The 25,186-nt window shown below is 39.0% G+C and overlaps 1 long non-coding RNA gene across 7 annotated transcripts in view; it reads right to left on the bottom strand.

Moving 5' to 3' along the window:
- LOC311436714 overlaps positions 1-15,195 on the bottom strand; it is a 164,652-nt gene extending 149,457 nt beyond the window's left edge. For all 7 annotated transcript variants that reach the window (XR_014693043.1, XR_014693044.1, XR_014693045.1 and 4 more), the window contains exons 1-2: positions 15,173-15,195; positions 14,736-14,817 (exon numbers count right to left, since the gene is read on the bottom strand). This is a non-coding gene — a long non-coding RNA (uncharacterized lncRNA). The remainder of the gene's footprint in view (positions 1-14,735; positions 14,818-15,172) is intronic.
- Positions 15,196-25,186: the final 9,991 nt, after the last annotated feature.

The following is a 25,186-nucleotide window of genomic DNA, read 5'->3' as shown; positions in this document are numbered from 1 at the left end:
GCAGAACTTATGAGGGACCGCATTTGACCTCAACTTCACTCCTTGAAATGCAGACTTTCATTTCATCTCTGCAGATGGTCTTGATTAATTCTTTTAGAATTTACCACCAAATTACCATTTCGAAATCTCTTTTGCTATGGTGAAGAGGTACACACCAGCTAAGACGTGGTATCACACTGCTAAATGCATTGGCTGCCTTTCCCATTTGCCACCCCCACTTGAAATGCAAAGCAAGCTTCAAATGGCAGAATCACATCTCTATAGAGATCTCCTTGCACATCTATAGATCCAGCAAGGGAGGATGACAAAGTTATTTATGCCCTTGTTCTTCCATGGAGCTTTTTCCAGTCATCACAGCTGTGCACATCAGGACTTGGCAGGTTTTTACCTGAAGACACCGTACGTAGGCATGAAACAGCCATCAGATTTTGAAGTACAAAGTCTCTCTTATCAAGACCCTACGCGAGGGAGAATTTTAAATTAAGCTTCGCTTATGCAAATTGCTTACATCTTTCATAGATAGAATCAGACAATAAGCAAACACAGTAAGATACAGTAGCATTGAGTGAAGTACTTCACTTCAAGGGGGGGAAGTTGATTCAGGAGCCAGATAACACCTCAGTGAAGCAACTGCTGTCACAGTGGAGCTGGCAATCTCTTCTGTAGCACTTCTCTCTTGGTGTGCATGAAAATGTTCCTGTTAAGCTTATCCTTAGAACTATAAATTAAAACATCTCGGAAATCTTATTTTCCAAGCAGCATAATAAACAATTATATTTCTTTGTTAGAAGTCACTTTAATGTAAATTCCAGCCACTCTTTTGACAATTCAATGACAACTCAAGAGTTAAACTTATTAATAGATCTGATGGCCTTTATTCAAAAATAGTTGTTTTCATGAAACTTGGTTTGAGTAAAATTATTACTTGCTCCTACAAAGTCCAAGATAATTAATGTAATTTCCGCCAGATGTAATAGGAACAGTTTCAATTACCCTACTTTTCAATTATTCTCCATAATATCCTTTATTTTAGAAAGACTAGAGTGTCTTTATTAATAAAGTGTTAAACTGATAATGATGACTGGGGAAGTCAGGGGAAAGAGGGGAGGAACCGTCTACACAGGAAAAATTGTATCATATATTATTTACCCTAGTTCGCTCAAACTCCAAAGAAAAGGAAAAGACAGAATAAGTGACTTAATGTGAAGGTCTGAATTGGACACATGGATGAGTTATAAGGATTAAGGTCAAAGGATAGATAAAGGACATAAATCTGCTCAATGTTCATTAAGATGCAGATGTTTTATTTAAAGACACTCCTAATTCAAACCAACTTCAAAAAATCATCTGCAAGACCAGTACTGCCAAATTTCTACTAAAGCAAGCTCCCTCTGAATCGTTGCACAAGACTTAATGTCGTGGCACCAGAAATGTAATTACAGAAAGCTCCTTTTGATGAGGTGCTCAGATCCCATTTTGAGGGGCTATAAATGTAGAGGTGGGGTGGAAAACTCAGCACATTATGTCAATCCTTTATAGTTCAAATTACTGTTTACTGAAATAACTTCCTTACCTGACATACTGTCTGATTTAACACGTATTCACATCCACGCATCTACAGTGTGCCTGCATGAGCAATGTTCTGCGTGCAAGGAGCTCTCTGAACAAAGGTAACAGAAAGAACTCAGACGCATTCTGGCAGTGTCCTGCTTATTTCAGTGAAGGCCTTTCCAACCATTAGGTGCTAGAAGGTGGTAAGGCTTTTTAATCTTAAAAAATAAATAAAGATAAGAGGTGTCTATGCTTCCAGTTCTGCTATTGAAAATGCTCTCCAGGGCTCTACATGCTGTGAAGTACACATTTCTTTATACTGTAAGAACTTTCATGTTGTGAATGTTTTTGCATTCACAAAAATACAGGGGTTTAATATGCAAAAATCGCTGCATTGTTATTTTTTCTTCCTTTTATTTCATAAAATCTTCCTTTTCAATATTTTAGAATGCACCCTGTTTAGCCTGCTTGCCATTCTAGAAAAAATAACCATCACCTTAAAAACACTAAGTATCTTTTTGTGCTAGACCTGATATTTACAAAGATGTCAAGACAATTTTATAGACTGGACATGGCCGTTTGAGTGATATTAATTTATACTATGCTATCAAATAAATACTGATAATACAGTAGACACATAAAGCATAAACACCATTAAAGGGAAAGAACTGGGCTATAATTGCACGTTATGTTTAAATAAGTAACACGGTTATGAAGATAATATATTATCTGTGGTACCTTGAAAACATGCTATAGATTTGAATGTCTCTTCATGTTTCCATTATAAATCCTGTTCTGTAGCAATTAAAGACTTATCAAAGTTGATTTCCATCAGTGTGAAGCCTAGCATTAGAATTCTCCATTTAGATGCATGTCCTCTTTTCTAATTTTGAAAAACATTTGATGTAAATCATTCCAGACCTTTTCATTATTAGATGAGCTCACCACCTTATTGCTTTTCTAACCAAGCACAAAAGCCTAATAAGGAGCTGATATAATCAGTTGATTCATGCCATATTAAGTTTTTTTTTTTTTTTTTTTTTTTTTAATGTAAGAGGTATCTTTAAGAACTCTGTTTCCAAAACCTCTTTAAAATGGCCTCCCAAGGACTATGCTCCAAACTAATGGCACTGTGTATGTAGGATCAAAAGGGACACATCAGACACACAAAGTATAAATGAAGCCATAAGCATGTCCAGTACAGCACTTCTTACTCAGACAAAATTGCCTTTACTTGACTTGCAGTATAGGCAGATGCAAGGCAGTCTACAATCACTACATTAACAGCAGCTGTGTAACTGCCAACTTCTCTTCCAGTAAGCCACAGGGTGGGTTTTTTGTTGTTGTTTTTTGTTTTGTTTTGTTTTTTAAAGTAAGGTTCGTAACAAGACTTGGTTACAGCTTTGAGATGAATCCTCATCTCACTTTGGGTGCACAGGTATCCCTACACTGAGAACCTGTCAATGACATGGGAAACCACTGTCCAGAGCTATCCTTTCACACCCCAGAAGAACAGATACAAAAGGTATTAAAGCCCTCCCAAAAGCTCCTCCAAAATCTATCCTTCCTTGTCAAGAGCTGAGGCAGATCTTACAACAGTATCCTTGAAAGCACCAGATATAGCTACCGCAACATTTCGGGATTAGCATCTTCATAAATGCAATTTTACACCTCATTTTGCACAGTGGAGTGGACGTTGAGTTCCCTTCAGATGAAGCTAAAGTCAGAGTACCCCTTGTACTCCACTCACAAACAGCGTCCATGGAATTGGATTAAATTTAACCCAAATTTTTTTAAAAATAGCGTTGATATGCTTTGAGTATGTACATGAAGCAGTCAGATGCTCCCAGCTCTCAGTACACATCCACTCCTGCTGGTTCACACTACTTTGTAAGGTCAGCACAGCCAGGAACCACTCAAACAAGATCCTTAAAGCAGGATGCAGTGGAAGAACTCGTGCTGTGATGGAGCTGAATTCCACTTCTCCAGATTCCACCATGGCCATCTCATAAGTCTGTGAGATTTATGAAGTGTGAGATACAACTAACAACTTGCATTAGTCATGGTAATGAAACAATGACTTTTACCATTGATAACAAAGAAATTCCTCACTGCCAATATAATAACCAAATCTGCAAGTTAAATAAATAAATAAAACCCAACACAGCAACAGTGATGGTATATACCATCAGCAGCAGCAGCCGCCCATGGCTTCCAGATCTTCACAAAGAAAATTAATGACTCCTGTTCTCATGGGGACAGCCTTTGTAGTAAAAAAGGCTATTTTAAAAACATTTTACAAGTAAGAAGAAAAATGCAGGCATAAGGTGGGGAGAGAGCACTCCAGGAAAGCAAGCTAACTATTTGTCCTTTTACCTTCTGAACTGTGGAGGGCTGGAGGAGAAAGTCCTGCCCCATGTATGAGCCTTCCCTCGTTTTCTGGAAGCAGCGGTTCTCAGTTAAATCTAGCCAAAGCTTTACTAAATTGCTCTGTATTTTCAAGATACACACAGGAAGAGATTATGCCAACCTGCAACAGCCAGCAACCAGACATCTGGTATCGCAACACAGTCCCTCACAGCCATTCAGTCCCAGCTTTAAATGCTAATTTAAGGGCTGGATTGGAATTCCTGATCCAGTTATTCTGAGAACATTTTAGAATAAGCTGATGAAATAAATATACAACAAAAACAACCGGGACAGTCACTCAAAGGCTCAAACAAATGGTCCCATGGGAATCTGCCTGCAGAGATGCTCAATAACTGTGGCCTATAACTTACCATTTCTATCAGTAAGTATGCAGAAGGAGTAGTGTATGCTTGCCACTTAAAAACCTTTAAGAATCACTTCATGAGATCAGTAAGTTTCAATCCATCACTCGTGTGCAAAGCAAAAAGTAAAACCCATGAACAAATGGAAATTAGAAGACAAATGAACACAAACCAGGAGAAGAAGAGTGATTTGTTTAGGATAAGTAGTCATTTCTCACAAGTCTATCTGAAGCTCTTTGAAGGGCGCAGGGAACACACAGATAATTCTGTCAATAAAAGTATACTCATGGTTCCTAACAGCTTTTGTCACAAATCCTCATTAAAGGCTCTTAAAGAAAATGAACTGTAACTAGATGAGAGAAAATCCTACCCTTCATTTTCTATCCTTTGATCACTTATTAATTCATGAAAAAGGTAAACTGTCCTTTCTAAGCAGTTGCTAAGACAGTTCTTGAACCATATACTGGGTTCTTCACTGTTCAATACACTTAAATAATCGAGATGGAGCAGAGGGGCAGAAGACACGTGAAGAGGAATAAGAGTACGATGTGGAGTATACAGATGCAAGAGCTGAGGACTACTGTGACAGGCTGTAAGTATATTAAGCAGATAAGTGAAAACAAAAATGAATGGAAAGATGCATATGGAGAAAATATAAAGTTGTTCGTTCTCTCCAACCAGCACTTAAGGTTCTGAGTTACCACTCAGAAAAGATACTAGATTTAAGTCATTATTCAGAAACAGATAAAGAGAAGGTTTTGAAGTTATTAGGAAAGGAACAGCAAACCAGAAAGCATTGCGATCTCTCTCCAAAAGAGCACATGCCCATTTATGAATTCACACTGCATGCAGTGTTTAATCCCATTTCAAAAAGGAGGTATAAGAACTGGAAAAGATACAGAATATTGCGAGGACAATCAAAGGTATGGGAAAATCTTCTTTATAAAGGGATTAAGTAGATTAATTTGCCATTTGAAGAGAAAACTAAGGGAGAGGAATAGTGGTAATCTACAAAATTATGCATAACATAAAGAAGCTCTGCATAAGGAGAGTACACTCTTCTATAGCAGGGGAAGTGAACTAGGTAGCTCTCAGTAGAGTCATCAGGGAAGAAGTTTAAAATGAAATTAAAAGTAATTCTGCTAATTATGCAAGCTTTCATTAAAATTTTGGAACTGTAAATCTGGGATGAGGCCAATTTTCAGGGAGTCGGTCCCATGTGTAACCCTTACAACACGACTGCCCAGATACAGCTTCCAGATGGCTAAATGCTGGTGACACAGAGCAGCGTGAAGCCCAGGTGATGCATACTTTGTACTCCTTACAACTCCCCGGTGAATGTTGCAAGCCCTCAGGCAGCAGGGTAGAAAGATCCTTACTTGGACCTGGTACAGGGACCAGTTAGATCCAATGGAAAGACAATCATGTCTTTCTCAGTCAGCCTTGTTAATGACTGACTGAAGCAAAAAGCAAGGAGCCCTCAATCCTTTCTTCATCTCCATTATGCATGCACTATGCACTGTACCTATAGTGCTGCAAGGAGTCGGTGTGTACGCAAGTGTGCAGTCTGTACAACTATCATTTTTATTTATTTTACATACCTGTCAAGTAATGTTTTTGTTTGTTTGTTTGTTTTGTTTTTGTTTTTTTCTTCCCTCCCTCCAGGGGAACACCTTCATTTGGCTAATTCTTGTGCACACAGAGTCCCAGTCTACATCATGTTCCAAGGTGGATGCTAGAGGATTTATTTTTCTACTCAACTTGAGTCTTTCCAAAAGCTTTAACTAAAATTAATTTCAGCATAAGACTTATTTGATCACTGCAAATGTTAAGTTAAACTCCCAGAAAAAAAAAAAAAAAAAAAAAAAAAAAGAAAAGTGGTCATCGGCAAATATTTCATTACTTGTACTTACAGAACAGGCATTTATTTTCCATGAAGTCCATGTGTTCAGAAATACTGACAGTCCTCCAAGCTCAGTTTCCCTTCCTGCTATCCTCATGAGAGGCAGCAGAAAAAACAGGAGGCAGCTTGTTTTTTTTCTCACCCAGAGCCCCTTTTCCCTTGTTATGGCAGTTCTCTGCCAGAGCGAATTAAGCTTCCAGTGAAACCACAAGGACAAATGCCCGCATACCTAGTCATACATTCATGGTTTTGCACATGCATTTCCTGCACAATGCAAAAATTCATTTAACTTTGATCCTAACTACATCAGCTAAATAAAGGTAGCTGGAAAAGAAAAGCCTTACAGATGGGCAGAATACACTCTGTTTTGTAACACGGTAACTTAAGTGCTGAAATTAGTCCAACAGCTGCCTAAAGAAGCCTTCCAATTTTACCCAAATGTTTAACTACAGGATACAAAAAAAATAAAGTAAAGAAAGAAAGAAAAAGAACACAGCAAATTACCTGTCAGGCAATTAGCAATTGCTGGACAGGTTTCCTAGCAAAGGACTAGCAAGGGCCTTCCTTAGTGCAGTTATAAAACAAAATGTGCCAAGTCCACAAAGGGGTAGCTGATCAGGAACAGGCATTTGAGCTCCTATTAATCTGTAGATATCTGCAATACAATTACCGTGGCAGCTTTTTTTGTTCTTTGTGTTTGTTTGCTTGGTTTTTATTATGTAGTTCTTGAGTGCAATAGTTTGTCTTCCTTCCCACTGACAGCTATTTTTAAAAACGAAGGCTACTTGGTGCAAGTTTGCATAATGTATTGATTTGAGAGGTACTGCATCAATTTGTTAAAAATACTGTCAAATATTTTCATATACTAACAAGAAGATATTGAAAAGATTAAAGTTGGCCCCCTGATCTGTCTCATACAAAAGGATTCCCTCTCCAAAATTATTTTGACAAGGAATAAAAAACAGTTTTGTTTCCCACTACTCTTGTTACACTGAACAACTTTTACCTCTCCTTAGGAAAGCAGAACTGAGAGAAAGATACCTTTCTGCCCAGGAAGAAGATTACACATGAAGACCAAGCTCTAGCTTGACCTTTATCTTTATAAGTGATAACTCTCAAAAATGACCAAAAGGTTAACTAAACTCTAAAAAGGTCATCTGTCTTTAATCTGACTATATAGATCCTTTTCTGATGTTCAATAATACACAGCTACTGTTCATTAAATATCATCCGTCCATTCTGTACTTCCACCTTCAGTTTTCAGCAGCAGGTGCATTTTTGTTCTGTCACACTAAATAAATTGCAACTTCTTTCAATCCAGCGCATCTTCTGGGATAGGAAGCATTTTAGAACTAAATACATTCCTAATTGTTCTGCTTCTATATTACTTCTCCTGTGACATTAGATATTTATACTAGTTCTGAGCACATTAGTGCTTTCCTCTTTGTCCCTGTATGAGGCTTCCATACTCTTAAGCTATAGTAATTGTCTATTTCTCTCTTCAGAAGTAATGCAGTTCAAATCATATTCAGATAAAACAAATTTCAAAACTATGTAATTCAAAATTATATCAGAAATGAAATGCTGAACTCCAAATGCAATATACACAGTGATAGCATGAGGGATCAGGTTCTTCAGATGCCTCAAGAGCTAAGAGCAAACTGCGAATGAATACAAGGATTGCTTCCTTCCCCCAGCACAATAGCGCTTATGTGCAAATACGTTCTGAAATTGTGTAATTGAGACAGTGTACACTTTACTCTTAGATCTCTTATTTCTTGACTTTTGTGAGCCCTGCTAGTTCATTTCCCCACTGCAGAGAATGAAGCTCATCACTTCTTTTTTCTCCTCCCTTCAAAGACAACATTCTGAAGGTTTAGTTCCTTCCACTAAGCATTAATCAAGATGCAGCTGATTAAGTAGACAAGTGTTATCTTCTCATTTTTCATCAAATACGTAACAAAATGCACGAAAAAAAGAGACTTTATCAAGCACTCATCTCATTAGTTTTCATGTTTTCTGTAGATATCCGTTGGAATCAGTCTGGAACACTCACTGTGAGGAACTTCACTTTCCCACTTGTTTTATAAAATTTATCTTCCAAAACTAAGAGTTTTGAAAGATTAACTAGCACAGAAAGCAAGCTCTAAAAATAATAACAATAATAATAATATTGTCCAAAGTGCCACCATCAAGCTGAACAGAAGCTATGTATCAGGTCAATCAAAGAACATGCTGGATGAACAACTTCACTTGACTTGTTCTGGGATTACGACAAAGGACACGAGGGATCCACAGCCAGGCACTATCTGCAGGGGAAAATGGGATGTACTTTCCCATCTAGACTAACAATTTTTCTTCCAGCTCTCACCCATCCATAAGATAATTGTTGTTTAATTATCATATTTATTGCAGAGCTCAGAAGCAATTCACAGAATCAGAGAATCATTTCGGTTGGAAAAGACCTCTAAGATCACCTACTCATTCATTCCAATTCTTCACTGTCATGCCCAAATTTGCATATGAAAAGTCATTTCAACTCCATCTCTTTACGGAAAGAAGAAAACAGCAACCGTCATCCAACCACGCACCAGTCTGAGTGCTAGAGGAGCGAGCTAGGAGAAGGCAGGCACTCAGAGGAGTGACATCCCTCAAACCACCACAGGCAGACATATGCGAGACTCAAGAAGGCAGGGTATGATTTAATCCCCAGCAGTCACAAAGCACAAAACAAGGCTGCTTGTCCTGGATGCTGACAAAACAGATCCATGTAACTCTATCCTTCCCAGACACAAAGCATGTAATGGCTCCATGATTTTTCAGAGTCAGGGTTCTACATGAAGAGGAGTGGTCCTAATCCAAATGGCTGTAGTCTCTCGTGTTCTCATTGCTGTAGAGATTTTAGGGCTCTTCTAATTTATTATGCAGCATTTCATTCCTGTTTCTTCAAGGAACAGTTACAAGTGAAACCTCATAAAGTATGTTTCTCTCACTTGCATGCAAATGCACGTAAGTTCCTTCACAGGGTCTTAGTCCAGGATCTGCATCACTGAATACCACAGCTCACCTACCAAGATGCCTAAATCAACAGAACACTTCCCAATCTGCTGAAGGGTGAAACAAAGCAAGTTGTGGACATTTGACAACCCGGTATGTTTCTCAGCAAATCTGCAGAGGCTATTTTCTTAACCTATGCAGTGATACATGCAAATAGGAGGAAAAAAAAAGTGGAGGTCTGATTTGCAGATCAATGGATGCCTTCTGACTCTTGCCTCTCACTACAGACAGTGCCCATGTCAAACCTAATCACTCCTTACAAGTCAAACAAAAACGAAGCATGTTTTGTAGTGTTCTGCCAAAAGCAAAAGAGGATGAGAGAGATGAAAGGGACTTAATGGGAGGGGGGTCAAGACCTCAGATTTAGATATAAGCTTATTGTTGTTAAAGAACCATGAGAAAGGATCAGAATGGATGGGGGCACAATTTGTGAGTTTGCATATCTATTTTTTATGTCTATGTAAGTCAGTCTAATAATAGTAGAATTATGAAGGTATTACTTCAGTCCTCAAAATCCAACCTCTTCTGATTTATACTATAGCATCTGCAAGAAACAGAAAGGTCAAGGGATGAACAGCACAGCATGTGCTATAGGCCAGCATCCTAAACTTTAGGAATGCTTGAGACATTGGGACAAGGTCTGAAAGTTGATCAGTGACTTGTTATGAAATTAATTAGAATCACAGAATCATTTCGTCTGCAAAACACCTGCAAGATCACTAAGTTCAACTATCAGCCTGACCTACTGAGTCCCATCATTAAACCACATCCCCTAGTGCCATGTCCACACGTTTCAAATACATCCAAGGATGAGGACTCTACTACTTCCCAGGGCAGCCTGTTCCAATGCTTGTCCACCCTTTCCATGAATAAGTTCTCCAGATATCCAATCTAAACCTCCCTGGAGCAATTTTGGACTGTTTCTTTTCAGAAGCTTGTCACACGAGAAAAGAGACCAACACCCTCCCTGCTGGAACCTCCTTGCAGGTAGTTGGGAGAGAGCAACAAGGTCTCCCCTGAGCCTTCTCTTCTCCAGACCAACCACCTCCAGCTCCCTCAGCTGCTCCTCATAAGTCTAGTTTTTTAGTCCCTTCACCAGCTCTATTGCTCTTCTGTGCACATGCTCAAGCAACTCAATATCCTTCCTGAGGATATTGTGAGGAGCCCAAAACTGAATACAGTATTTGAGATGTGGTCTCCCCAGTGCCACATACAAGGGGACAATCATGTCCCTAGTCCTGCTGGCCCCACTGTTTCTGATGCAGGCAGATTACCGGCATTCTCCAGGACTCAGACCACTGGTGTTCATACCCACAGACATCACGCTGCAAGTGGTCCTTACCAGCTCTCTTAGTTTAGTTTCTTGTAAAAGGACAATTAATTATGAGTTTTAAGTCTTAGCATCTACCTTCTTTTCTTCATGGTCATTTCTTAAGCATGGGTTTTCAAATAAATAAATTACCGTATAGTGAGATGCAACCTACACAACCACCTGTATATCATCCACCAAATGAATCTAAAATAAAGCAGTCTCAACAATCTGAAGGGAGATAAGAGTTGTAATCACTAAATCACTTCTTGAATCTTCCAAAGGCATGTTTGTTTGTAATATTTATATTACATTTGCAAATATACAAAATATATACCGTAGGCAAAAGGAGTATTAGAAGAATTACTTTCTCCCCAGTATGATTAAAGGAGCATTCACAGAAAAAGACTTCCAGACAGTGTTTTTATTGTATGCAACAATAACCAGGCACTATAAAAACAGCGGTATGGAATACAATTTATTTCAAATTGAGTGAGGTTACTTTGATCAGACAAGTTCAGACACCTTACCCTCTATGAATTAAATAGACTGATTTGGAAGAGACAACTCTACACATTCTTAGCTAAAGAAAAAAAGATTTCTATGCATCAGAAGACAACATAAAAACCCTGTACCAAGAACTAAATGGTCAAGCATTTGCAACTTTGAAGTTCAAAAGTTGATATTTCTTATTCAAAGAAACTGTCTTCTGCCTCTTCTCCACTCAAAGTTATTCTCTATTACTACTTTAAATGAAGGAGTTCAGGTTGAAACAAAGTTCAGAACCATACTGAGACTTCAGCTCAACAAGACTTGGAAGGGTGACTGACTAATCTTTTTATGCCTCTTCTTCAAAGAGAACAGGCTTATAGTCTCAGACAGTGTTTTATTAGAATTCTCTATGACATCCTTTTGCAAAATGCACATAAACAGAAAAATCTTAAAACCTGTGGGTGATCAGATTAAAAAAAAAATAATAATCTGGTAATGGAGGACAGACATCACCCTCCTACTGCTCACATCTCTGAAATACAGGAAGGGGTCCCTCCCAGTCCTGGCTGCCAGTCCAACAGCTTTCAGCACTTCCCCAGGTTGAGCAAACATCAGACAACCCTCTCTTGGGTCTCTGTGAAATCTTTCATCACTCCTGAAGTCTGGCTTGGCCAGCTTTTCCCTGCTGAAAGCAGGTTTTCCCCTTGGTGCACATCTCACTGGTTCACCACTTCATTGTGATCTCTAGAACCTTCCTCAGCCTGCGCATGCTAGGAAAGCAACTTCTGCCTCTTTTCCTTTCCAGTGGAAGTTAAACATAACAAGGAGTACCGCAGCAACCAGGATATTGGAACTGTTCCTCTTCCCTGTGCAGCTACAACTTAACATAACATAGGCTGTTCGGCTCAGCTGATCAGCTAAACACACCATGCCACCCTGAACATGTTACCACTGAGTCCTTACTTAAACTGCTCTTTGAATATTTAGCCTCTCACAGTCTAAAACACTGTCTGAACTCCTGATGCCAGTTTGTGATATAATTGCCCAAATCAGAACTTTGTTTTCCAGGTTTCCTATGTAATGAATAAAAGTTAAACTATGAACCCCAAAATACGATTCACATACACACTGACACATACAAATTCTGCAGTGATATATTCAAGTAAACATGAACAGAGAACACTACTCACTGAGGGAGGACTTAACATTGGAGGCATCTGCACCTCTCTCATCCCAGCTAGCTCAAGGACTTCCCACACTGCACTGCATTAAGGAGTGGGTATGCATTATCTCCGCTTTTTTTGAGTTTAGCCATTTGAAGTAGACATCAGACACTGGATAAATTCTCCATGAGGTTAGAGGACCAGTAAGCTGATGAACATGTCATTATTCCTAAACACTGATAAACGTATCATCTTCATGCGATAGGGTATACAAAGTTATTGCATGCCTGCCTGTTGAGAGCAAGGACTCACTTTCAGAATGAGAATATATGTCCTGCTGCTTTCTCATTTTCTTGAGGATTTTCATGTAATTTTCTGAAGATGTGGACTAAGGACAACTTTTGTTTTTTAAATAATTTCCTTCACTAAAAGCAAAAGACAATCCCACTGCCTACACCAAGTAATTTTTAAGATAGATCTTATCAGCTAAATCAGACTTCTCATTAAGTTCCCTCTCGCTTCCCACTGCCTGAAATTTGGCCGTTATAGAAAAGAAAATGAATTGTTCAAACTGACGTTCTCATCACTTTTTTTTCTACTGCTGAAAAAGCTTTCAGTTGAGAAACGAACTACCACATAAAAAAAGACAGTGGAACATATGCATGAACTTCAATATACAAATTTGTGTCTGATTTCCCGTAAGTTAATAGGTCTTGATCCCCAGATCCTGTCAAAAGCTTTAAATATCCAAGTTCTCAGCTACTGCTGCTATTTAAGAACTTCATTAAAACTTTCTCAGCCTTCATAGAACTTGAACTCTGGAAGCAGTTGCAAGATAACGATCATAGCAAAGGGTATAACTAAGTTCATTAAGTATTTCCACAGCTGAGCCAAATTCAGTTCTCACTGCCAGGGTATTTGAATTAGGATACTTAACCTCATGAAGCTGATAACCTAGTGAAGAATTTGAATACAGAGAAATGATGAAGGAAAAAGAGGATGTTTGAAATAGAACAATGAACCCTACAGTACTAAAACCACTTGAAGCAAGTGACATTATCACTTACTGACTTTTACCATACTGCCAGAGTTGGTTTCTTTAGTCAGTAAACTATAAAGATGCTCTAAACCAGTGGTCTCCAAAGTGGGTTGTGCACACCCCTGGGAGCGGGCAAGACAATACACCAGGATGCAGCAGAAAAATATTTTTGAACCATTACTAAATGAAGTAAGTAGTGTTTATTGCACTATTATCTCATCTTCTTTCCATTTTATTTTTTATAATGTACATAACACACTAGTATGTAGCTTATAAATAGGTATACAAATATTGGAAGTTTGTGCTCAAAACATTTTTAATGATAGGAGTGTGCAATCAAAAAAGTTTGGTGAGCTACTCTACATAGCATATCTATCATAGAGCGGCATTCTGAATATTTGTAACATTTCTAAACCTCTCAAACATCCATAACTACTACAATTCTCTTCAAGCTATACAAAACTAACAGAAAATCCAGTTACTGTTAAACACATCCAGCTATTATGTAACCAAGTGCTAATATACATATAGTTTTCTCTTTTTTTTCCCTTTACAACATCTGAACACAAATAGTCCATTTTCACATATTGAAGGAAAATTAAGGTTTTCAGCTGGCCTATCCATTAAAGTTTTCAAACTGGCTAGCTAGATCAAGATAGAGGTTTTTTATGGAGGTGGAATGGAAAAAAAAAGGGGGGGGGGGGGTGCAGGAGGAATATTTCCTAAATTGGCATACAGCTGCCCCCGCCACTTGGCTGGTGCAGAGCACGGTTCTGAAATGGCTTCATTCTGTGCTTCGTCAAAGTAAATCTACCATTGTTTCACTCTTAAAAAGGAAAAAAAACCTTTCATCAGTATACATAAATAATTTCAAGATTCAGAAAGTATTACCTCCAAAGTAGGTATTTTTTTTTACTCAGCTCTACTTCATTATTTATTATGCCTCTATTTTCAGAGTAATATCAATAAGAAGAGCACAGAGGTTGGTTTCTGCCAATCAACCAAAAAAAAAAAAAAAAAAAAAAAAAAGCACTGAGGTCCAATTCCCGATACAGGCTTGAAGGTAAATGCATCTACAGTAACATTCAGAAACATAGCCCTACAGCACTCCAAACCCATCCCCTGCCCCTTATTATAGTACCTCATCATCTGTTTTGTTTGTTTGGTTTGGTTTGTTTTTTTGTTTTGTTTTGTTTTTTACCCACTCCTAAGGAAAGGGTTTTCCTTGAGGCCTTTGGAGTATATTAGCTAATCTGCTCTTACAGCCCCCTGAGAGCCTCCCTCCAACACCTTATTTTCAGCACCTTATTTTGAGCCCAGCTGAAACAGTTTGCCCTGACCAACATGCATTAGGCCAGACTAACTATTTTTACTGTCTAACCTATTTTTATTTCAAAGCCACCTTGCGTAAAAGCCAAAGGCTTCAGTGGCAAAGCCAGGTCCCACTCACCTGCAGCAGATACATGCAGTGGCAGCGCTGTCCCAAACTGAAACCTGCAGCCCGTTAGACTTCTCCGGAGACTCACAAAACCCTACACATCAAACAGGGACGCCATAATCCTTCCTGGCCCTTTCCTACCCCAAAATTTAACACCTCCTCAACGTGCTTTCACCCTTTTGCAAAACAGCCCTGAGGGCTCACCTCTGCCCCTGCGGCCCAGCCCACGCTGCAGCGCACCCCCCCCTCCATCCTACCGCCGGGTCGGGCCGCCCCTCCGTGCCTTGCAACAGCACCGGCTGATGGCCAACATCTGCCTGAGAGGAGTTTTTGCTCCGTTAGAGCAGCCCTGGCTCGACAGCAGCCATTTCCCCCCTTCTACAGCTTTCCCGCAGCCCCCCTGCTGCTCCCGGCCACGCTGCTTCCCTGCCCAGCAGCGGGGTGAGGACCTGGGGGGCCTGGTGGAAACAGGGAGAGCCCGGGAGGTTCAGGCTGAGCCCCACACTTTGTATTTCTGTACGCCTCAATGAATTAATTTTAAAAAGCCTACAAGTGTTGTTTTCGAGGATCTGAATGCAAATCCCTCCTACGTGCCCATGAATGGAAGAAAAAAAAAAAAAAAAAAAAAAAAAACCACCAATTCTGTAGACAATGCATTTTAAACAAAAATGGAGTATATATGCACATAATTTAGCTGGTTGCATTAAAATATACACATGAGAAAACACTTTACATATAAAAGAACCTGGTGTATTTCCATTCACAGGAAAAAAAATTGCATGACTTTTCAATAATGGATCAGTAACTACTTTTCCAAAGTAATTTTTATTTATTTTTTTATTTTAATGCTGGTAAAATAACGGCACCTGGAATAATTGTGTGTACATTTCCCATTCCTCTTGCCCTGCTGCCTCATCCTTAGGCATGCCAGGAAGACAACTGTGGTGTGTGGAAAATACAGGCCCACACTATCATTTGCAGGATCACTCAATCTTAGATAAATTAATAAAAATGTCAACACGTGGCTGTGGGCTTTATGGCAGGTGAAGTGATGATGAAGATGAGTGAAGGAAGGCAGGACAGGGGTGTGGAGGAGCTGGTGCAGCCATGGTGGTGGGCTGGAAGCCCCCACATGGGCCCTCCATGTAGGGCAGCTGGGAGCTGCTCCTGCAGAGCAGGCCAGGCCACTGGGCCCCTCACACTTTCCTGCAAACCCCATCTCACCCAGCAAGGAGGCAGGGACTGTTTTGTTGGCTTCCCACATCTTCTTTCCAAGGGAAAAGCCCGCTGAGGGACCCATGTCTGAGCCCCAGCTGGTCCTTGACCCCTTACCACCAGGCTTGTCCAGCCACAGTGGGGACCGCCTGGCCTCAGGCCCTGGGCCTCATGGGGCTCTCCCTTTTTATACTTTAATTATATCACAAATATCGTGTTTCTGTGTTTCTCTTCTGGAGCCATGAGGCAGTACTGGCCAGCAGTGGGGAGGATGACAGCTTCCACAGCAGCCTGTTCCTCCCACCGTGTGTAGCACTGATTCACCTTTTGGTATTAAAAAGAAAAATATAAGCTGATAAGCTATCCCCAGGCAGCGCTTTCGTGCTACCCAAGACAGCCTCCGTGGCTGCAGAGATCCTTCAATAAGCTGTCAAGAGCTGGCGTCCCTGTGTAAAGAGCTGTTCGTCCCTATATCTCATTTTAGATTGATGTACGTGCCACTTTCATATCCTTCAGCTCAGCGTAACATTTGCCCTTTCATGTTCTCAGTTTAAGCCACTGGGAATTCAAAGCTATTTCAAAGCATAATTATAGCAATCTGCATATAAAAGGCTATATGTCCTACAGAGGATTCCGCAGAAAAAAGCAAACTCCTCGAAAGAAGAAAATTAGAAGTAAATCCCACAACTTAGATTCAGTAGTTAATACATTTTTCATCTGATGTGAACAGTCTGTGGATTTGTAAAGCCAATGGAAAATTGTCTAAGCCACTGTACTGAATCAGTCTTCACCTATGAAATAATGTAGCTGTTACAAGGGGCCCACAGCTTCAAAGATTGTTCTCTCCTCGAGTGTTATCCTGCGCCTTATTGACCTAAAGGCATGCTGCAAGGCTTGCTTGTTTAAGTGAGCTTTGAAGGGCTGGAGAGTTTCCCCACCTTCCTCCCTGTGGGCTGCTGCTAGCTCTTGAGGAAGGAGCAGTCTGTAGAAATATCACTTGCTAAACACATCATGGAAGAGATATAGGAGGTCTTTTAAATAGGTAAATCTATCAAGAGTTCTTCCCCCCCCAAAAAAAAAAAAAAAAAAAAAAAAAAAAATCTTCACTATAAATTGATAATGAACCACATAAAATTGTTTTGCTTTGACTGCATCATACTGCTCTATTATATACTAAGATTTGAGATACAGGAACTGTAGCCACAAATGTTATATATGCTGGTTCACAGAGAGCAGTTGGTTCATAATATTCCTTGCACTGAACATAGAGTATTAACCTCATCAAACTTCTTAAAAGGCCTACAAATCATTAGAGTGTTTTTAATTTACCTTACTAGCTTTACATACTTGGCTTTAAATCTCTACGACAAATATATTTTTTCTTTAATTTAAAGTTGAGCTTCATATAGTTACAGGACTTGAGGAAAATTACAATAAATTAAATTTGGAATATTTGCAACTTAATTGTGTACTTGTAACACTGCTTTTCTGGGATTGTGTTTCAGAGGTGGTTTCCCTACCATACAGATTCATACTCTCTAGTTTTCCTGGGATTGTGTTTTCTGTCGTTATGTTTCAGAGGTGGTTTCTCTGCCATATACCTTTTTCTTCTCTCTCTTTCTAATTTTCCAGTCGTCTTCCCCTCCAGCTTGTCATCATACTCTCACTTTCATGCCACTCACTTTTTTGGTTCTCCAAACTCAGTCTCCTTCTTCAGTTTCTTCTTCATAAATTTAGACTGTATGTAGAGGTTGTTTTCGAAGTAGCATAAAGGCCCTGGGAAAGCCACTCCAGATGAGCTTGCTATATTCTCCAACAGCAACTTCTGCAAAAGCAGCCACCCCTTTCACCTTTCTTCTCATGCTATGTAGGTAATGTAGGTAACATACTGCAGACAAAGACACTCTTTGTTTTTCTAAGACCTTGAAACACTGGTATTTATTGGTTGTCTGAGAAAACCTTCCCAGAATGTTAAAACCAATATCATTATCATTAATTATATCAATAATCAGAGAATTTGCATCCAGGATGTTTAGAAATATGAAGATATATGATTTTTTTATAAAGCGATATTGTGAAGGGTCTGGACCTCAAGATTTCATTTTAATAATAGTGTGTTACAATAGTCGGGACTCTCAAAGATACTGGAACAGCTCAGGGAAATCAACACTAAAACAGGAAACATACAAGTACCGTTTCTGTATGTGTAGGCTTTATTAATAAAATGCACGTCTGTTACTGTTTTTCAACTTTGTTTATTCTCTTGTTTGAGAAAGATACTGCATTGATTTATAAATTGCAAGAAAGCTCTTTCAATATGGATTTAGCTCTGATTAAATTTTCTAGGCCAAACTATAGTAAAATTAATAACAATGATTGTTTACTTTTAAATAAACTTCAGAACATCCCCTTGATTATAAGCAAGTCTAGTGTGAGCATGTATTGGTAAACATATATTACAAAAAATAAAATGCTGGCAAAAAGATTAGGAGTAGAAAGAGGATTTCTCAGAAGTTCATGAGAGTCAGCACTCAGTCCTGATTAAAAGTGTTTTCTTGCTTGTTATTTGGAAATGCAATAATTTGCTTTTATTTAAAAATCCTGTATATTTTAGAAAATGAATAACTTCAGGCTTTTAGCAGAGAAGCATTGAAGCATATGGTAATCCCAGTCCCAAACACTAAAATGTGCCTGTCTGTGCCAACTCTTAATTACCAGCTCATTAACACTCAGGTGTCAATTGCTGGTGGCAAAGGCAATACTCAGTTGGCCTGGTTTCTGTCATGCACAATGTAATTAAATTGACCTCCGCAAAAGGAGCCCAGTAGTTGCCTGATACCACTTGGACACCGATTGCCGCACTAATCACAATCGTGTAATTTAGTGAATCACACAGTGTAATGAGGGAAAGACTCTGGAGAGTACCAAATTGTACTTGCATATGTAATAATGACTTTAAGGACAATTAGGGAAATAATCGTTGCTCTGTTTTCTTCCAAGCTAATAATGAACTGCAGCAACTATTTGAGTTTGTGTTGTTGATTTAAAACTTTAGCTGCTGTCTACTATTTTAAAATAATGGTTAGCAGCAATTAAAATGTATAAAAATAAATAAATATTTTAGTACTAGTAAGAAAGCTCCAGCTTCACTATTAATAGCCTCACAACAGGTTATAGTTTCAAGTACTACTGTCTGCCTAATTAGTATCTGAGACCTGTTTTGGATTGTGTGTCCCAAGAGAAAAGGGCGATTAAATGTACTTCACTGATCTCCAAAATGTGCCAGTGTGCAGCCACCCCACTTCACTGTGTCGTGCGCGCCTAGTGGCGATGTGAAGGAAACCCACCAGGCTCATGGATGGAGAGAGACCATAGACATGCTGCTTCCCAGGCATGGGCTCCGGCACCTGAACATATCATTCAGTCATAATTACTCTTTTTGACCAAAGTTTTAAAAATGCAGCTTTCTCTGATCAGTGTACAGCCTCTGAAGAAGACTCTCTGCCTTGGGATTTAAGACAGAGATCCTAGGCTTCAGCTTACTTTATGGACTTTTTGGCACTTAAATGAAGCATCAGAATTTGGAGCATAGTTATCTGTAGCTCCCTCTTAGCCAGGCAAGCAGCTCCAGCAGTTGTTTCAGGGCTGCTTCAATTTCAGCTACCCCCGGTAGCTGAAAACCTTTCTCTCTTTCCCTGAGCTACTTACCACCTTACCGCTATATTCTAATTTGCTCACCTGACATCAGCGTCTAATCTTGGATGGGATGGATTTGGGCTATAACATGAAAACCGCAGTTCAAACTTGAGAGCTTCCAAAAGTCCTGCTACACCTTAAAATCAGGGTTTCATCTTCATTACTTCTGAAGGCTCTGAGTCCCCAGGCAGATCTCTGAATCTTACACAAGTAGTGAAATTCTGGCCTGATATTTCTTTTGAGAAAAGCTATAATATTCAACTTTTCTTCAACATCCCTGCTCATACTCTGCCAGCAGGCTATCTTTCTGACACACGTTGGATGGGTACTAACAAATTTCAGTACTGTGTAGATTAGGTACCTGCTTCTCAGTGTTGGGTATTTTCCTGTGTGATCCTCTGTTTGAAACTCTTAAGATCTGCTCTTGACTCTCATAATTAAATTGTAAGATGAGTATGGTGAGGCCACCTTATATAAATGTGTTTGTGCATTCCCTAATACAAGCATATGGTGGTGATGTGAAGGAAACCCACCAGGTTTCCTTGGTGCAAGACTAAGTAAGGTCCCAGGTAAGGGCTCCAGCACCCAAATGGTATGTCAGACACAATTACTCATTTTGAGTAACCACAGGTGGCTATGAATGGGTCTCCTATGGGCTCTTGTTTTACAGATACTGATAGATAAATGAAAATCTGATATCCCAAACCAAGTATGAGTGAGAAATCCATATATTGATACACTGTATTGATATATTTTTGTTCATCAACAGATGACATACTTGCAATACGAAGCAGAATTCTTATGAAATGTATACATTTTAACATATAATACAAATTACAGGTATTTTGCATGGGGATATTGGATTATGTCAATGTATAACACAATGGTAAAGCTAAAGACTGAATTTAAAACTCTGCTATAGGTATTTTGCATATAATAAAACCCTATATCTTAGATTTTTCTTTTATGCTGATGATAGCAGTGGGATATCTGAGCCCTGAGCATATGTATGATCAATTCAATTGTCATGGTGAGTGGTTAAAAAAACAGTGCCAAAGACTGCAAGTCATCTGATGAATAGTTACTGAGCTGGGAGAAGAACAAAGATTAAAAAAAAAAAAAAAAAGATAAAAACTTCAGCTCCTTGAGAATGATGTAAACAGATTTGCTGACAAGTTTATGCAAAGCATGCAGAAGGAGAAAAATAATTTCTAGAGATGTTACAAAATCTAAAGAAAAGATGAAAGCATTTTGTTGATGATGTGTTTATTAAAGATTGTGAATTCTGGAGAAGTGATCCGTCTAACAAAGAGAAAGCAATGCTGTGCAGAGATTATGAACAAAAGGGAAGGATCTCTCTTGAAGAGTGACAGGCCATCAAGGAAAGACACTTTCTAGTCAAGTGCTAACAGCTGTAGCAGGTGAGACTCAATCGGTTGAAAGGTATCCAATCTGCAAACAAGAGGAATTCAATGCTATTTCATGCATAAGTTCCTACCTGAAAAACAGTGCTCAGCATGGATTGCATAAATATGCAGCTAAGGGAGGAAGAAAAATTCACTATACCTGCTCAGAAATTCTTAAAATCAGGCTTCGGAGATGCAGTATTAAAAAGTAAATCTGAAAGTATTTTCAGATTAAAAATACATTCAACATTTAATTTAATTTTGGTTGCAAGTTATGAAGGAACCTCTCCTCAGCCTAGGTAAGGACCAGCTGATGGTCTGCTCTCTGGGGCTCTGCCTCTCCTGCTCATCCAAAGAAAGGGAACCACAAAGTGCCTTCATGGTGAAGCCCAAATGAAGAGAGCTCACTGTGCTAAGGTGCAGGTGGCACAGTGCCACGGATATGACGGCTAGCTGTAACCTTCTCAGACTGCAAACTTTTGCTAATTGTAGTAACTATTGTACAGCATAAGAACATATAAACAATCCTAATAAAAACACCTGACATTTAAAGGCATTTTCCATTTGCTTTTTGAGAGGCAATGCACAATACAAATTTGTACAGAAGTACTGAGATATGTAAATGATGCTTATAAAGCACTTACCCCGCGCTCCTTTCACAACATTGTGAGTTACTCATTCATCACCTGTATTGTCTACAACACTCCATCTGTATTTCATATTGCTTTCCTCCCCTAAGGAATCAAGCCCTCATTTGTGTGTGTGTGTGCTTCCCCTCCAACACCGACTTTCCCACTCTTTTTGATCATGACAGCTGCTAGTGATTTAACATACAAATGGCAGCCAGAAAGCAGCAGGCCACAGAGTGTCATTTGTTATGCCATTTTGTCTTTGACTCCAGACACTCTACGGGGAATAAAGAGAAGGATGGTGCTGACATAATTCAAGGTGACGAGCAGATTCTTCTAACTTGAATGGGCTTCTTGTGATCTTCCATATTATTTAAGGGTTCAATGCTTTCTGAGGTTTTGATCCTTTAGGTAAGCTATTTTTTCCCATCTGAGCTTCTGTATGTGAGTGAAAGTGCAGGAGGAATAGAACAGGGTGTTAAAATACAGAATTGATCCAGAGAGGGAAACTCCCCAGCAGCAAGGCAGAACAGTCACTGTTGTCCCATTCCTATCAAAGTCTCTAGGGGAACACCAGTCCTGGGAGCAGGATGGGAGCAGGGAGAGATCTTCACTTCTAGCAATACTGCCTAGAGGCAATATAGTCTGGGGGGCTGCTGAAAAATTGACAGACTTCTGCTATAACCAGTTTACATTGGGAGCACAAAGGGATTAATTCAGATATACTCTTAATATTATGCCATTTCTTTTCAACTAGTTTGAGTTCTGTACTGTAACTTTTAGAGGGACAACCCAACATCTCACTTTTTAATTCAGTTTGCATTCATTGATTTTTTTATGTATATTTACTGAACTATAAAACTGTATCTCTAACTAGATGTTTGGTATTTTGATTAATGGGTTGGTCTACCTTTTTTTACAATGGACCCAGCAGGGCAAGATGTCCACCTGTAGTAGACTAGCATCACAGAAATACACACTGGACTGAGAACCTACTTCTATTCTCCAATTATTTAGAATAAACTGGAGTTGAAGGAGGATTTCACCTGCATACTGAAAAAAAAAAAAAAAAAAAAGCAGAAAAATTCTTCAAATAAATTTATTTTCATTTGTTTCCTACAGCTAAGAAATTACGTTACTTGTTCAAGCTACTGACAAGCCAAATTAAGTATCTTGGGAGGAAGAGAAAACTGGGGAAAGGGAGAGACAGAACTGTTATAGGTACAAGTTTTTTCTTTGCAAGAGCAGATCAAGACCAAGAAGGAAGAAAAAGGACCTTGAGGAACATTACTGACAACAAATGCACAGGAAATGTTTGATTTATTTGAAACAGCTATAATTCTGCAGTCTAAATACTCTAGTAGTTTACAATAACACAGCAGCAAGGAAATAAAACTATCAAAATAAAACCCCATCTCAAAATGAAATGTTCCTTTTCCCACCCTCTTTGGAGTATCTCTTCTACAACAGAGACATGTTGTGCCTGGCAGCAGCACAGTCTGTAAGAACAGGTTGGACAAGCATGTATTGGTAATGGGATTGCAGGAGAATTGGGAGCAATGGCCTCTCACTGTCTGCGCACAGAGGGGCTGAGGGCTGGGACATTGGCCCCTGGTGCAGGTCAGCATCAGGCCTGAAGGGAGGGGAACTGGGATCAGACACAGCCCTGGGACGTCTGAGGCCATCAGAGTAGTTCCAGAGTTGGAAGGGTGAATAAATCCTCTTTTTATAACAGCAGTTCCATAAACCTCATTTATTTTATTATTTTATTTTATTTTATTTTATTTTATTTTATTTTATTTTATTTTATTTTATTTTATTTTATTTTATTTTATTTTATTTTATTTTAATATATATATATCCAGCTTATAATGTGCAGATACTTATGCCAGGGAAACACTGAAGAAGAAGTGTTGTTTCCCAGCTTAACTGATACAGTAATTCTGTTGATCTCTATAGGATGACTTAGGAAAGATTTACCTTCTGGGAATGTATCCAACTGTCCAGAATCTCTGAACTTTTCAACATCCGCCAGGCAAATACCAGCTAAGTTCTTCCCAGTAATGTCTTCTTTTAGCATCAGATTTTTAGACTGCCCTTACCACCATTATGCCTTGTGTATTTTCCAATAAAACATTCATCTACATGACTAACACGTCAGACATGGTTTGCTCTCTTGCCCTCTCCTTTAGGCAAGAGGGCAAGATCTCTAATGGTTCTGTAATGTGCCTAGCACCACTCTGCGTGCCAGCTAGAAATACCTATTGAGCAGAATAAAAAATTGTATAAAATATTAAGTACTCATTGGAGAGCAACCAAATGAGTCTATATTTAATGAGTGATAATCTGTAGAAGGTGCCACATATGCCTAGTTCTTGCACCAAGAAAAGTTGCATTTGTAAAATGGAAAAGCAAAATGGGAGATAATACTTTAGAAACTCTTCTAAATTGGATTATCTGAGACATAGAACTGAATACAGTTTTCTCACATCCTGAAAAAATACTCCAGAAGTCGTGTCACCTGCTCTGGTAATCTCAGGTACGTAGTCCTTAACATCATGGGTTTTCTGAAGGATCCTATTTTTAGGTATTCTGAGAAGACATATATTGAACAGAAAACTGCCAGAGAAAGAAGTGGTGATGGAGGCCCTTTTTATACCATACTGATAGTAGTATTCACCCATGACGTTGGCCCCTGAGGACAAATGCTTCTTTTATACGATGGGATCTAGACCCAATTTTCTTTTCCCAGCCCTCCCTAATCATCAAATCCAGAAGGATTTAGGTTCTGAGTGGAAAGATGAAGAGCTCTTCATTGCTGTCTTTGAAGCTGTCCCATTTTGCAAAGAATAATTACATACTCTTTTGACAGAGAGACCAAGGGCACCAAATTGCATATTGCTCTCTAGACTGCTAGTTAGCTCATTAACCTGCATGTGGGGAGATCTCAGTATTGTAGCACCCATGTGGGCTTACATTATTTTATATTATAATCACTGTTGGTGGTGGGTTTTCTTATTATTTTGATTTAGGAACTAGGTTCTATTCCCGCCTCTGCAATAAACTGCATTATGAAATTTCTCAGTTAAGCTTCAGTAAAATAAGGATAGTGATACAGGCATCTGTTGTAACACTGGAGTATATTTTGCTTACTAATAAAGGATATAAAGCACACAGAACAGCAGTCAATAGAAATCTAACTTGGAAATTAATGGTGTGGTGTTTTATTTTTTTTTTTTTTTTTTTTTTTTTCAATTTCCAGCTATGCATACATTTTCCACTGCTAAAGGTTATTTTTTTTTGGATGAGAAAAGTAAGACAGATTATTTTGTATTATTATTATTTCCTAAAGTTTTGGATCTGTGCACATCAGCAGTGTGTTCAGTGAGTTTGTAGATTTCACTCTGCAAATGAAGAATTAAAAACCTGATGAGTCTGTGTGCAAATGGTGCTTTCCAGCTTACTGCAGATAGAATGGAAACAGGAAAGAAATTTCCTCAGCCCAGTAAAACACCGT

The sequence above is a fragment of the Aythya ferina genome (assembly GCF_964211825.1).
Source record: "Aythya ferina genome assembly, chromosome: 4".
Taxonomy (NCBI): Eukaryota; Metazoa; Chordata; class Aves; order Anseriformes; family Anatidae; genus Aythya; species Aythya ferina.
Note: the sequence above shows the minus strand (reverse complement) of the source record. Positions and strands in the feature narration are given on the sequence as shown.